This window comes from Ursus americanus, chromosome 25 (genome assembly GCF_024610735.1).
Source record: "Ursus americanus isolate L20-20 chromosome 25, mUrsAme1.1.p, whole genome shotgun sequence".
In the NCBI taxonomy this organism is placed as follows: Eukaryota; Metazoa; Chordata; class Mammalia; order Carnivora; family Ursidae; genus Ursus; species Ursus americanus.
Genome location: NC_142151.1, coordinates 3,339,929 through 3,354,849, shown reverse-complemented (window position 1 = coordinate 3,354,849; position 14,921 = coordinate 3,339,929). Strand labels below are relative to the sequence as shown.

Sequence of the window (14,921 nt, the reverse complement as noted above, 5' to 3'; positions counted from 1 at the left end):
ATTTTAAAATTATCTGTGAATTTAATGTGTCACTTATGTGTATTATCTACTGCTCCCCATGATAACTGAAAATAGACAGAAGCTGTCCACAGCCCGAGCAGGTAGGAAACCACAGTATGTGTAAAGACAAGAGTTTGCCTCGGTGTAGGGCCTGTCAGCCAAGCATCAGAAGGAGCCTGTAAAAGAAAAGACGCTCTAGAAAGGGTGAACTTTTTTTGGTAAAGATTTATTTATCTACCTTAGAGAAAGAGAGGGAGCACAAGCAGGGGGAGGGGCAGAGGGAGAGAAAGAGGGGAAGCCGACTCCCGGGCTGAGGAGGGAGCCCAATGGGGGCAGCTCGATGGCTCGATCCTGTGACCCTGAGATCTGAGCAGAAACCAAGAGTCAGGGTGCCTGGGTGGCTCAGTCGGCTAAGCATCTGCCTTCGACTCAGGTCATGGTCCCCGGGCCCTGGGATCCAGCCCCACATCAGGCTCCTGCTTCTCCCTCTGCCCCTCGCCCCACTCGTTCTCTCAATCTCTCTCTCTGTCTCTCTCTTGTTCTCTATCATAAATAAATAAAATCTTTAAAAAAAATCTTCACTTTCAAAAAAAGAAAAAAAAAAGAAACCAAGATTTGGAGGTCCAACTGCCTGAGCCATCCAGGCGCCCCAGGGTAAACCTTTTTAAATCCAATTTTATTATAAAGCCAAAAGAAAGAGATTTTGTTTTAAGTGACCCTGTCCCTCCAGTAAATTTTCTAAGACTTGGGGCTTGTGTTCTGTGTGTTGGGTCAACCAACCCTTCCGCTGGTACTCGATTTGAAGCTTATATCCTTTTCTCTATTTCCAGAGACTGTTTGAGTAGAAAATAAGTTTCTACTCAATACTTTCACTATTTCCAGAGACTGTTTGAGTAGAAAATAAGTTTCATAAAGGATTTTTTTAAATCTCTTTTGCTTCCAGCTATGTCTCCTAGAACCTTAAAGAGTGTCTAGCACAGAGAAAGCATTCAATAAATATTTGCTGAATGAATGAATGACGATTTTTACTGAACAGATGGGGAAATGGAGGGATAAGATTAACTGCCGAGGCTACTGTGTAGCTTGTTCTCTCAAAGTTGTTAGCAACAGAAATCAACTTGAATCAGCTTCAAGGGAGGGTTCAGAAGAGTCTTAGTGACTCCATGGTCTTTGGGAGCTGAAGGCAGACACCACTGGCTCCCTCTCCCTCCTCTTCCTTCTCCCCTGCGTCCTTCTGTGCCACTGCAGACCAGCTTCCTCTGCTCCTCACGGTGGGAAACGTGGCCGCCAACAGCATCCGAGTTAACAGGCTCCAACTCCAGTCATGGGAAGTGACTCCAAATCTCTTCTGACCCTTGTGCCAAATTCCCGGGCAAGGGGCTCCTGGGCCAGGGCTCCCTCTACCATCCCATGACCTTATGGGGGTTCAAGTCAATGAAGTGCAAGGGTTTAAGAATTCATCAACACAGGAGAAGCTGCTCCGTCCTCATCAACTTCCCTGCTGATGGTTAGACAACATGTAATCTAGCTTGCTGCTGTGCATGGAAATACCTGCGAATGCTCATGAAGTCTTTGATCTGTGGAAACGCATAATTATGGGACAAGTCCTGAAACTCTTCTCAAAGAGGAAAAAACAGGAGCCCAACAGTGTGATGAGGAAGGCTCCTGTTCCCTAAATCACTTCCGGGATGAGCTGGATACGCATTGATGTGTCCGATGGAGTTGAGGGAGTAGAGTTGCCAGGAAGCAGACGACTAGACTAGACTCAGTGACAAGCCCTGGCTGACATGCCATCCCACAGACGTAGCAATTTTTTATACTGTTATTTTATACTGTCATTCCTGTTCATGATTTAGAGATCTCTTCCCTTTGATGGGGGAAGTCGACAGTGTCAATTGCTTCCTTCATCCTTTTCCCAGTTCTTCAAGATCTGAGTACACGCCAAAAAGAAATACCTGGGAGGGACAAGGATTGCAGGGTTTTTCTATAAATCTTCCACAGCTCCTGAGAGGAGTGACACAGCAAACATTTGAAACTTTACACATGCCCTATGGCTAGCCTGCTTTTGTCCTTTTTGTTCCAAGAGCACGAGCCATCCAGCCTTCAGATCTTAAGCCGTGGGCAGGGAGGACACATTTGTAAGGTCAGAAGCAGTTCCTGTCACACTTGCAAGGTGCCGTGTTTCCTTCCTGGTTTTGGGTTCCAACAGGTCTAAGGGCTCCTCCTCCTGCGCGCACACTGCGGGCTCGGGCCGCCCCCGCGCTGGGCTGGGCTGTAGCTCTGGTGGCCACACGGTGTCGCTGTTCTATCAGTTCTAGCCACGCGTCCTGGGGCTCCCACCTTCGCTCAACACTTGGGGTCCTCGTGCGGATGGCAGAAACCGAATCTCAACAGCAGCAAAGCTGAGTTTTAGGGGTTTTGTTTGGACGAATTTGGGAAGAGTTAGGTGTCATTTTACTTATTTTTTAAAGATGGAAAGTGGAAGGTAGTGTAGTCAAGGAAACCATGAGATTACAAAAGTCAAGCAACCATGGTGGGGATGGGGGAGCAAAAGGAAACGGTGAGAACAGTGCCTAGTCCTGCTGGGCCGGGCCACTGAATGTGAGCGATGACAACGGAGTGCCGGCCAGGGAAGTGGCTGCATCTGGGGCATGTGTTTAGCTGTGGTTTATTCCCTTCTCCTGACTAGTTTCCATGCAGCCAAATAGTTTGCATGCCTGGAGGTTATCATCATAGAGGTGGGGAATAATTATAGCTACCAATTATCGAGTGCTTATTGTATACCAGCTGCTTTACATACATTATATGTGATTCTCTCAGGACCTCTGTAGGCTAGGCATTATTACCCACACGTGGCAGATGGGAAAACAAAGACTCAGAGAGGTTAAGTAACATCATTTGACTCACAGAGCTAATAATTGATGCTGACCCCAGAGCTCTTTCTGGTTCTTCAGTGGATCTCTAGGTAATTATAGCATCTAGTCACCTGAAACAAGAGGTGCCCATTTCCTTCTAAGTCTCAAGGTGTGTACAGTAATCTTCCCCATCTGGCCACCATGAATTCTAAATGAGAAGAGTGACTGAGGAAATTTCTTTTGATGGGGCATATGGCGGAGGGAACTTAGTGATCTCGAATCTAAGCAAACAGGACAGGGGCACCTGGCTGGCTCAGCCGGGGGCTGTGAGTGCGAGCCCCACACTGGATGTAGAGATCAGTTAAAAATAAAATCTTAAAAAGAAAAATAAAGTAAAGTAAAAGGGCAAGGCATTCAGGGCTGATGACAGAAAATCAGGCACAAAATGACCAGAATATATCGACATACATGTGGAAGCCAACGGGAAACTGTGTAGTGCTGGACCTGGGGAATTACGTGCTTAGGACAATGCCGCCGGCTAGGCAGCTCGCAGTATGAATCACAGAGCTGCCTCTTGGTGCGGTCATTATACACAGGAGTTGGCCTTTTTTTTTTTTTTTTTTTTAAGTAAGTTCCACACCCAACATGGGGCTTGAACTCCTGACTCTGAGATCAAAAGTAGTATGCTCTACCAACTGAGCCAGCCAAGGCGCCCTGGCTTCTTTTTTCTCTGAAAATCTTAATTTGTTCTGGCAATGTAACTAAACTCTCAGGGTAGGCAACACATTATGGCCCTTGGAGAAAGCACCAAGCTGTCAGGACACAGCATGGAAGATGGACGCCACGTGGAAAAGGGATGGGCCGCACAGATGAATGATGGGTGGGTTTCAGGTGTCAGGGCCCAAGTGCTGAAAGGGAGAGGATCAATTGTCCCAGCCTTAATGTGCACTTAAAAAGAAAAAATACCCTTCGTTTCAATTATCAGGGAGAGCTCTGAGGGGCAGGAGGCAGGTTGCTCATGGCTTGCCCCTCCCCGGACCTACAGGATTTGTGAACAGAGGAAACAGTGGGCTTGGGCTGGTGGGAGAGCAAGAGTGGGAAAGGGAGTCACACAATTCCCTGGGTTGATGAGTCAAACCCGGGGCCTGGCCTTCATCCCCCGGGGCCAGAGCAGCATCTCTTCCTTCTGAGGAGACCGCCTGAGCTCACAGGCCCGGATAGCTCAGCGTTCTGGCCTTCCCATGATCCTTCGTTTTTGGGATTCCCTTGTGTCTCAAAAGCCTCGGAGCAGTGAAGTCTCCTGGCAGTAAAGTCCTTTCTGTACCAGGAGGGTGGAAATCTGGCCAGCCGTCAGGAAGGGACCCCAGAGGCTCGCAGCAGAGAGTGGTCACCCTACTGCACTGCTTTCCCCGAGTTTACACAAAGGGAAACCCCCTTTCCACGGCCTATCGCAGGTATTAGGAGTCGGAGTTCTGAGTAATAGCGCTCCTCATAATTCCCAAGTGCTCTGAAAACGTCTGCTGGCGAACAGACAAAACTGTGACCTGAGCTTCGGAGCTTCCTTTCCTAGAGCGCTCTCCAGCCGTCTAGTCTGCCCGCCAGGACTTAACTCCTCATCACGACGAAGGGATTCCTATTGCAAGGAAAGGAGACAACCTGAAATACTTCTGAATTACATGACACATTCAGCCGTTGAAAGGCCCCTCCGCAAACTCAGGGTAGCCCTGGCACTTGGCTGTGCTGCTGGGACAGCGGACGGTCAAGGCGTGGAGCCGGCATGGGGTCAGTCGCGCTGCGGGGACAGAGGGCAGGATGCAGAGGCGGGTGTTTTGATGCCAAGTGAGAACACGGAGCTCCTCTCCCTCGCACTTCCCAGGGTGCCCGAGGGAGCGGCTGGCCAGGGTTTCTGGGCTCAGAGCAAGGGGTGGGGGAGTGAGCTCTCGGGATCCCCATCCTCCAGCTGCTCAGAGACAGGAGCCCGGGTCAGAGCAGGACGGCAGGAAGCTTGAAATGGACATCGCGCAGAGCTTGGACTCCGGCGGGTTACTTTGAGTCCAGTGTGAGGCGCGCTCTATCTAGCCAGGGTGCGGAAAAGGTGAGATAAGCGCTTTTGTTCCCCCTCCGGCGGTGCTGCCGAGGAGGGGGTCCGGGGCACACGAGACACTAGTTCCTCACTGCCAGCCCTCAGTAGGGCTGAATTGAAGGCTCGGACTCCCAGGCCCCAAACCTAGAGACGCTGCCAAGTGAATCTGAGGGGAGGGGCCTGGCTTTTTAAAACCTGTGTTTTAAAAAGACACCTTGGGTGACTTTGTTCTGCAGCAAGGTTTTGGGATTTGCTGCTAGGTCACTGTGTCTGACTGCGCCAAGCGTTCTGTGCAGCGAGACGGCTGTTTGCAGGAATAGTGGGTTAGACAGAAGTGTGACCAAGGCCTCAGGGTGTTAGAGGTCTGAGGATGGGAATCTGGTGTAAATCATCAATGTCTACACTCTCAAGAGTGAACTGGGAGAGGAACCGGCAGACCGTCCTGGATTAGAATCTCCCAAGAGGGGCGCCTGGGTGGCATAGCGGTTAAGCGTCTGCCTTCGGCTCAGGGCGTGATCCCGGTGTTATGGGATCGAGCCCCACGTCAGGCTCCTCCGCTATGAGCCTGCTTCTTCCTCTCCCACTCCCCCTGCTTGTGTTCCCTCTCACGTTGGCTGTCTCTATCTCTGTTAAATAAATAAATAAAATCTTTAAAAAAAAAAAAAAAAGAATCTCCCAAGAGACTAAGAACAGTGCAGTCTGTCCCCAAATCCTCCTACCTAATAAGACGTGCGAGTGTAACCTCCTGAACCCATTTCTAATCTCTCCTGCAGTCAGCCAGCTCCCTCTGGCTTTGGAGAGGGGCACAAGACACAGGGGCATAAAGCCGCGTGGCCCTCAGGCTGTGCAGGACCCTGTGGCATGCCCGACAAAGAGAGAGAGAGAGAGAGGCTCAGGAGAAGCCTCTGAACGTTGCCGGTTCCCACGCAGGCCAGAGCAGGGCCAAGCCGGCAGCTGCATCATGGCACACACCCGCTGGCTCTGCCCCAGGACCCTCTGGCAGAAGCCCAGTGGGGCTTCATGTTCTCTAACCAGAGTCCCCAGGGAGCATCTCTGTTTCTGCTGTCAGCAGTCCTGAATTTGGGCTTGGCACTAAATTAAGAACTCACTCCAATGAAAACCTGGGTAACCTATAAAGTCAACATGACTTTTTGATGGGCACGGAGACCTGACGCTTTAGTCCGAGGGCCAGAGACGAGAATTCTAGTCAGCTCTGTGGTGGATTGGTGTAAGAAGCCTGAACAATACATCAGGCTTCCAGCTGTGAGCTCCTGGCCAGCTCTACCCACCCATCGGGGGCTTTGTAAGGCTTAGCTGCCACAGAGGATGAGGAAATAATATTGACAACCTACACAACCCATTCTTGTGTTAGCTATTACTTCAGTTGTGCTGAAGGTCGTGAATGGACCCAATCATCGCAGGCCAGTCCCGTGTTTTCCCAGCCCCCTATTGTGTTTTCCCAACAAAGTAGTAAAAAACACTTTCTTGGCCAAGCAACTTTTTTTTTTAGTAACAGAAAGAATCAAGGTGGATATAAAGGATGTCTTTCTAACCAGACAGAGGCTATTTGTCACCAGGACGGGTAACTGAGGATTATAGATTTCATTCCCCAGAGAAATTTTAGAAAAGAAGAGGCATTTAGATGTTTTGGGAGAATTTAGTAGGGTCTGGGGGCAGGGAGGAAACCAGACCTACTCCAGAGACTCAGTTCAGCTACAGGACTCTGTGAGTCCTGCCTCGCTTGGGGAATTAACCAACCTCTAAAAAACATTAGCTAGGGCACAAATTTGGTGCGGGAGACCTGGCTTCCCAAGCAAGGAGCTAAGGGATCTCTCGCAGTTTCCCTAGCAATAAAACAGGGATAATAATATCTTTAATCTCAAATAAGATAATGAATGTGAAAGCCTTTCGTAAAATATAATCCTTTTTAAAAATATTTAACTTATTCATTTGAGAGAGGAGAGCAGGAGCAGGGGGGCAGCAGGCAGAGGGAGAAGCAGACTCCTGGTGAGCAGGGAGCCCAATGCGGGGCTCGATCCCAGGACCCTGGGATCATGACCTGAGCCAAAGGCAGACGCTTAACAGACTGAGCCACCCAGGCGCCTTATAATCCCTTGAAAGAGTGAGATAATGGTATGGATGTGTTGAGTCTATATCAAGGCAAGAGTGAAGAAAACATGATTTTTAAAAAGTGCAGGATTACGACATGTAAGATCTTGGGAGTCGTCTCTTAATTGAAGCCGACTACAAATGCAAGGAATCTAACCTGGACCTAATTTGGTCTTTGGAACACCTGGAAATGCACCATTCGTTCCCGCGTCAACTGTGGTCTTTCCTGGGAGGGTCCGTAACTGAAAAAGAAGCAAAAATTTATAGATTAAAACTTCAAAAAAGTAAAAATTAGAAATTCAGTGAAAAATTCCACTCCTCTTTAAAAGGGAGCCACTTTTTAGAGCTGCAGTCTGTTCGCCATTGTTTCTGGGGTACAAAGACCTTAGGAAACTTCAAAAAGGCCAAGGAACCTGGACTAGAAGCAGAACGGAAGCAGGCTTATCCCTGGGGCCTGCAGAAGATGTGGATGGGGAACCAGAGGCGCAAAGGAATTCTGGAATTTATTCTGCCTTCCTCTGTGTCTGGCCACCCCGCTCACAGCTCCCTCTCCTCTCCCGGCTTCCACGCCACGCCAGGGCAGTCACACACAGGGCTGAGAATTGGGGAAGGCCCTCTTGGCCCCCCCAAAAGGTCTGTGGGGAGGGAAGAAGATTCCCAGGATCTCGCGTTAGGATTCGGAAGGCATTTTCTGAAGGATACATGTTTACACAGTGTGGGGTTTCTGTTACCTTTGTCCAGGCGAGGACTTCAGGGACACACCATGGAGTTCTTCTGGGCTGCCCTGAATAATAAAGATTACACATAGCCGTGTTTATTCCAGGGGAAATGCCTTCCAGTTCTAAACAATAGACCTATAAATTCCCTTTCTGCGAACAATGCCCATTTATGAGTTGGGGACATTCTGTGCAAACAATTGCTGGTCAGCAGTCACAGTTCTCAAGAGAGGGAGGTGGGGAGGGTGTCACCCCTACAGAGTAGGGTGTGCTTAGAAACTCACCTCCCAGTGTTTGTTAGGGACACAGAAGCAAACTGAGGCGACGGGTCCAAACTTGCCCAGACACTCACACCCTGCTGCATGTGACAGTCACAGGTCCTAACAGCGTGTCACCTAACCTTTACTCTGAGCTGCAGAATATGGGGTGATTATGACCTCCACCGAGGACATAGTAACACACCTTTGGGTATGATCCAGGGCAACGATGCCAAGAAGAAGGAACTCCCAGGTAGCACATTTCTCATTTTTCCTGCTTATCTTCTTTTTTTTTTTTAGATTTTATTTTTAAGTGGTCTCTACGCCCAGCATGGGCCTGGAACGCGGGACCCCAAGATCAAGAGTCACATACTCACAACTGAGCCAGTCAGGCGCCCCTTTCCTGCCTATCTTTTAACAATAGGGGACTAGAGAAATTATTTGGAAATCAGAACACTGAGGTTGTTTTTGTTTTTTTTGGTGGTTGTTGGTTTTTTTGTTTTGTTTTGTTTTTGTTTTTTTGGGTTTTTTGCATTGCATAGAGAGAGTTTTATTTATTTCTATTTCAGTGTTTTTGAGATGTCATTGACAAAAGTACTGTGCAAGTTTAAGGTGTATGGCATAATGACCTGGCTAACATATATTGCATAATAACTGCCAGAGTGTTTGGTTGACACCCACCATCTCAGATAGATTTAAAAAAAAAAAAGCTTTTTCTTTTTCCTGAAAACTTTTAGAATCTACCCTTCCTTTCAGGGCAGCAGAAGGCTAGCTGAGGACAAAGCACAAGCCGACACCCTGCAAACCACGGTGGGATAGGTGTGACATTCTTCCAGGAAACTTCCAACTATCTTAATGTTAATGCTTCGCTAGAGGAAAAAACACCCTAAACTTGATAATAGCAAGTCCTCCAGTATCCTGAGGGTCTTCTTTAGCATATCAAAGTGCTTTTGGGGGCGCCTAGGTGGCTCTGTCATTAAGCATCTGCCTTCGGCTCAGGGCATGATCCCAGGGTCCTGGGATTCCTAAATCGGGCTCCCTCCTCTGCTATGAGCCTGCTTCTTCCTCTCCCACTTCCCCTGCTTGTGTTCCCTCTCTCGCTGGCTGTCTCTATCTCTGTCAAATAAATAAATAAAATCTTAAAAAAAAAAGTGCTTTTGGACACCTCCCTTTTTGCTTACCAACCCCAACTACCAAGTATATAATCAGCCACTCCTCGCAACCCGTGTGCAGCCGCTCTTTCTGCCCACGGTTCCCTGTCCCCGTGTTGCGGAAAATAATCAGACCAGCGAGAAACCTAGCGACACTTAGAGAAGCAGGAAAACCCAGACGAACTCACACTCGAAATCCTGGGCCCCAGAGAATGGAGTTATAGAGCTTTTTATAGGGGAGTGCAGGGGGTTCAGGTTCCAAGGGCTGTGGTGACTGTTGGTAGGTGGGTTTAAACCCGAGGAGGGGGGGTGCTTTAGGCGGTAACAGCGGGTTGGGCGGACGGGGAGCTTGTGGTGGGAAGCCTGTTTATAGAAGCAGAAATGGCTGGTTATCTTCTGCTCCCGGTGGGGCTTTTGGTTATCTCTTGCTCTACCAACTGAGCTAGTAACTTTCCATCCTCTGGGGCCTGCTCACCTGTGCCTGCTCTGGGTCATTTTCCTCTTCACCCGTGCTTTAATAAAACCACCATCTTTTGTTATTGTTGTTAAAGATTTTATTTATTAATTTGACAGAGAGACAGCCAGTGAGAGAGGGAACACAAGCAGGGGGAGTGGGAGAGGAGGAAGCTCCCAAGGGAGCAGGGAACCCGATGCGGGGCTCAATCCCAGGACCCTGGGATCACGCCCTGAGCCGAAGGCAGATGCTTAACGACTGAGCTACCCAGGCGCCCCTAAAACCACCATTTTGCACCAAAGACGTCTCAAGAATTCTTTCTTGGCCATTGGCTCAGGACCTCACCCCACCAAATCTCACCATCGTTCCAAAACTACTAGCAACTTTCAAATGTACCATTAGAGCATGTTAACCACAGTCATCACACTGTGCATTACATCCCCAGTACTTATTTATAGAAACCAGACTTCTTCCAAACCCACAATTTGTAGAGTTCTAGGTAGAGGTGGATTAAGCTTTTGTGGAACTTAAAGGCTATACATAGGGGCGAGCAATAAAAAATTATGAATACAAAATTATGAATAGAGCCTTACAAAGCAAGAGAGAGGCCCTGAAGCTTAATCTTCATTCACTTTATGTAAAAGTCAACTCTGGTTCTAGGGAAAGTGTCCAGAAGATTCCATGAAAATCTTACAGAGCTTTAAACTACTCGTTGTAAAACATTCTCACTCCCTGCCTTAACTGAATTCTGGATTTTCCCTGACAATATCTTCTCTGGAAAAGTTGGAAAACTCTCTGGGGGTAAAGGCTCTTGCTTCTCCAATGTCCCCACGCTGTAGTCTGGAGGGGGGAGGGGTTGCTGCCTAAACACTCGGCTGTTACACAGCTTGCTCAGCAAACCCTCCTGCCAGACCTTCCCCTCTGCCCACCTGGGGGCTCCTCTGCAAAGGCGGTGGGATTGGGGCACAGGGTTACCTCTTCTTCCTAGCCAGTCTCTGACAGCAAGCTGGCCACAGCTGTGGGACTTCTTCCCTCGTTTCTGTATTACTTGGCAGCTCCAAAGCCTAGATCCCCTTTCCAACCCCCATCCCCAGCCTCTCCCCTGCAACACCCTCAGGGCTTCCAACCCTGCCCTGCGCTCTCATTACGACACTTGCCTGAAGTGTCTGCCCTCCCCTGCTCTCGTTTTCTCCTCCTGGGACCGGGCGCTCCCACGGCCAGTCCTGCACGCCCCATCCCCCCAGCTTCCATCTTGCGCGGGCTGCCTAGCTGAGAGCCGCGCTCAGCAGCACGGGGTGCAGGGGTGAGCCGGGCGCCATCCCGCCACGGAGGAAACACACTTTACTTTCTCTCCCACTGGGGCAAAGAGCCTTCTTAGAGCCATTAAGCAATCTGATTCCTGACCCCCGCAGGGTGATAAGAGTCTCTTGCATCTGTATACATGTAGCTTTCATATATTCAATGCGCTTCCCTGGGCATGACCTTGAATGGTTCCCTCCCCACCTTGACCTACCGCTAATTTCTCTGCGTTCATTTCCCCTGCTGCGGAGTTTGCTGAAGAAAACCGCGAAACTGGGCCAATTCGCCCTTAGACCCACGCGGCTCCACCTCCCTGCTCCACAGCTGCGCCCCCTCTGCCCTCTTGGGTCTCGCCTCCCCCCACGCCCCGGGGTCCTGCTCGCTGACCCTGCTCCGCCCTGACTTAGAGACTAGGAGTGTCATGAAGTTCTGCCACTCTCTCCCCCTCTCCCTCCCAACTTGTTCATAACGTCCCTCTTCCTCCCCGAGAGCCTTGACCGTGGAGAGAGACAGTCCGAGGAAGTTCCCCATGTGGTTCTGCTGGTACACCCGCCAGATGCCCCCGTCACGCGCAGAGCAGTTGTCTGCATATCTGCTTCCCGTCTTAAATCACCAGCTCTCTAAGGGTAGGGACCGTGTCTTATTGTGCCTGGTCCACGACCTGGCATGTGGCAGTTGCCCCATAGGTTCGCATGCCTATGAGCCTACTGATGAATGTAAAAGAACCAGAAGGACCTTCTGAAGTTAAGCGAGCAAAATATAGAAGAGGATTGCAGGGCTCAAGCAATGAATGCCATACAGATAACGGACCCTCTGTGGTAGCAGGACCACCCCCAAGCCTGCTGTCTTGTCTAGGAGAGCAGAACAGGAGTCTGGATTCCTGGGGAAGGAAGTGAGGCGGCAAACGAGGGGCTGGACCCTCAGCCTTTGAAGTTGGCCTGGGCTCCTGCTCTTCCCCGCCCCAGCACCAGCGCCGCGCCACCTGCTGTGTCCTTCGGGCCGCCCCCACTTCTCGTCTGTAAACGAAGACCCGGAGGTCTTCCCTCTGCTCCTGTGAGGAGCCAGTGAGCCAGTGTGTGTGAAAGTGCAAAATCTCCGTTTTTAATAATCTGCTAGAAGCAAGGGGAATCAGAGCACTGCAACGCTCTCTCCTCCACTGGGAGAGAGACAGCTCTTTTCTTGAGGCTACAGGGAGGACCTGCTGATAGTCCCCAAGCCAGTGAGGGTCAGCTTCTGGAAGGAAGGCACTGGTTTATTTAGTGATTCATTATTATGTTGTATGGTCGTACACTTGCCGAAGGCAGCACCCGCGTCCCGGGATACAGCACCCGCGTCCCGGGATACAGCACCCGTTCGCTGCCAGACTGCCTGCACCGGGCAAGTGCTACCCACACATGTAAAAGCTCAGTAAACATTTGTGGAAGGGAGGGAGGGAAGAAAGAAGGAAAGAACTTAGGGGTAAACATTTCTAGGGAGGATGCAGCCATGCAAAGGGCCCGTAGAAGGTGCAGAAGGTCAACCCCTGAGAAGGGCAGTGGAAAGAAAAAGGCTGAGGGGATGCACCACTGAGTCCAGAACAGCTAATGAGCTTTTTAGGTTTTTGTTTTTTGGGTTTTTCACATTTATTTATTTATTTATTTACTTATTTATTTATTTGAAGATTTCATTTATTTATTTGAGAGAGAGAGAGCACAAGCGGGGGGGGGGGGAGCAGAGGGAGAGGGAGAAGCAGACTCCCCGCTGAGCAGGGAACCCATGCAGCGCTCCATCCCAGGACCCCTGAGATCATGACCTGAGCTGAAGGCAGACGCTTAACAGACTGAGCCACCCAGATGCCCCTTATTCATTTATTTTTTAATTTAATTTTACTTTATTTAAATTCAAGGAATTAACATAGAGTGTATTATTACATACAGTGTATTTCTGAGGTAGAGGTCAGTGATTCATCAGTTACACACAACACCCAGTGCTCATTCCGTCAGGTGCCCTCTTTAATGCCCATCGCCCAGTTACCCCATTCTCCCACCCCATTTTGTTTCTTTTCTTCAGTCTTATTGTTTAATCCCCCAGTGCTTAAATAATGCTATTTCATGCAGCAGTTTGTATTTGTGATAGAAGAAATGTGGGAGAGCACAGGAAATAGCTGGCCACACCCGCATCTTCATAAAGGAGGGGAGAAAGATTCAACAAAGAAGATGAAAAGGCTGTGTGTGTGTGAAACCTTTGAAGAATACACAGAAGCAGATTGACAATTGTGGATTGTACAGTTGTGCAATTGTGCAGTTGTGCAGTTGTGCATCTGTATCTATCTCTATAGCTTTATCTAGGGGCTGGAAATCATGATTTCACACTGACAAACAGTCCAAGTCCAGTGGACACCATAAAGTTCATTCCTGTTTTCTCTGACAGTAAGAAACGTGGCTCCAAGGAGGGGTATTTTAAGGAACTGAAAAGAAAAAAAAAGAAGCAATTGGTCACCATGATCTTAGCTTCCCATGTGCCAGCCTTCCTGCAACGCCTCCAAGGGCAGAGGTCAGACTAGGACAGAGGCAGTGTAAGCAGACCAGCTTGGCTGCGGGGCACCGTCAGATGGTAAGAAGTCCCAGAAGTGTCAGTGCCTTGGACTGATTTAGGACACCCTAAAAATATACACCAGGGCAGAGTTGAGTCAAAGCCAGCCGGAGCCTCTGTGCTTATGTCAAAGCTCCAGGGTTCACCTGGATTAAATCTGCGTGACTTTAGTTGTTGATCTCACCCTAGACCGAGGAATATGAGTATGATTAATATTGGTATTTGGAGAAAATGGGAAGGGAGGAGAGAACGAGAAGGAAAAGAAAGCAATAAATATATCATCACTTTAAAGCATTCCTAAAGATGGATAAAGTTGACCGCATACAAAATTTCCATGGGGCAAAAATAATAAGGTAAATCAGAACATTAGCAGTAAACTGGGAAAATCTGTGCAGTGCACACCATGAGAAGGAGCTAATTTTCATTCGTACATGCAAAGTGCACTTGGAAGTCAATAAGACCATTTAACTCAAAAGAAAAGTGGGCAAAGATCTTTAAAAAAATCCAAAAAGAAGAAATACACATGGCTTTCAAACCATGAAAAAGTGATCAACCTCATTTTCAGAAAAAAATGTAAATTCAAATTATAAGATAATTTTTTGCCTAATACATGACTAAAGGTGAATGATTTTTGGATAAATTTCTGTGTGAGAGAGGGTGTGGAGAAACAGGTGCTCCATGCATCGTCAGTGGGAGTAAAAATTGGTACCACTTCTTTGGAACAATCTATCAAAGTTAAAGATGCACATATTCTTTGCTCCAGGGAACTCACCTCTACAGAATTATCCTAAGCATGCCCTCCCTCGCATGTGTATACAAAGACGCACAAAAAGCTTCCTGCATCGTTATTTGGGGAGGAAAAGTCTGAAAGAACCTAAATGCCTGTCTATAGTGGGAATGAATTCCACACATGGCTGTTACGTAAATTGAAAAATTACACAAAATGATTCATAGACATATATATGCATGCCTGTGAAGATACGCAAGCTTATCGAAAAGATATAACAAATTCATGATAGTGTGTACCCCCAGGGGTGGGGAGGAGGGAACAGGATTGGCTATGAAGGTCATAGAGGTTTTTTTTTTATGGTCATAGAATATTTCAATTTTGTCTGTGACATTTTATTTCATTTATGTAAGAAAAAAAAAGAAACATTCTCATCAGCTCTGAAACTTCATGTATTATATTCTTACTTTTCTGTGTTTTTCCGTGAGGCACGATAAAGATCAGTGGGTATAAGGTGGTATCTTTTGTGTAAAAGAGGCACCCGTGTGCCTGTTTACATGGAATTATCTCTGGAAAAGACAGACAAGGTGACGGTGGATGACCGCTGGCAAGGGGAACGAGGAAGCCTGGCAGGGGTGGGAGGGAGATTTCTTTTTCACGGCACATTCCGACTGTGTATATATTTAACCTTGTGAATGT

The 14,921-nt window shown here is 48.4% G+C and overlaps 1 protein-coding gene and 1 long non-coding RNA gene across 2 annotated transcripts in view; one reads left to right on the top strand and one right to left on the bottom strand.

The window, feature by feature from the left end:
* Positions 1-258: 258 nt before the first annotated feature.
* LOC123777880 (uncharacterized) lies at positions 259-7,858 on the bottom strand. Its single transcript, XR_006775747.2, has 3 exons — positions 7,779-7,858; positions 7,205-7,289; positions 259-4,488 (listed from the first exon to the last, which is right to left on the bottom strand). It is a non-coding gene; the product is annotated as an uncharacterized LOC123777880 (long non-coding RNA).
* ADIPOR2 (adiponectin receptor 2) overlaps positions 4,815-14,921 on the top strand; it is a 141,398-nt gene continuing 131,291 nt past the window's right edge. The window contains exon 1 of the mRNA XM_045774856.2: positions 4,815-4,950. The gene's annotated coding sequence lies outside the window, so the exon portion shown is untranslated. The remainder of the gene's footprint in view (positions 4,951-14,921) is intronic.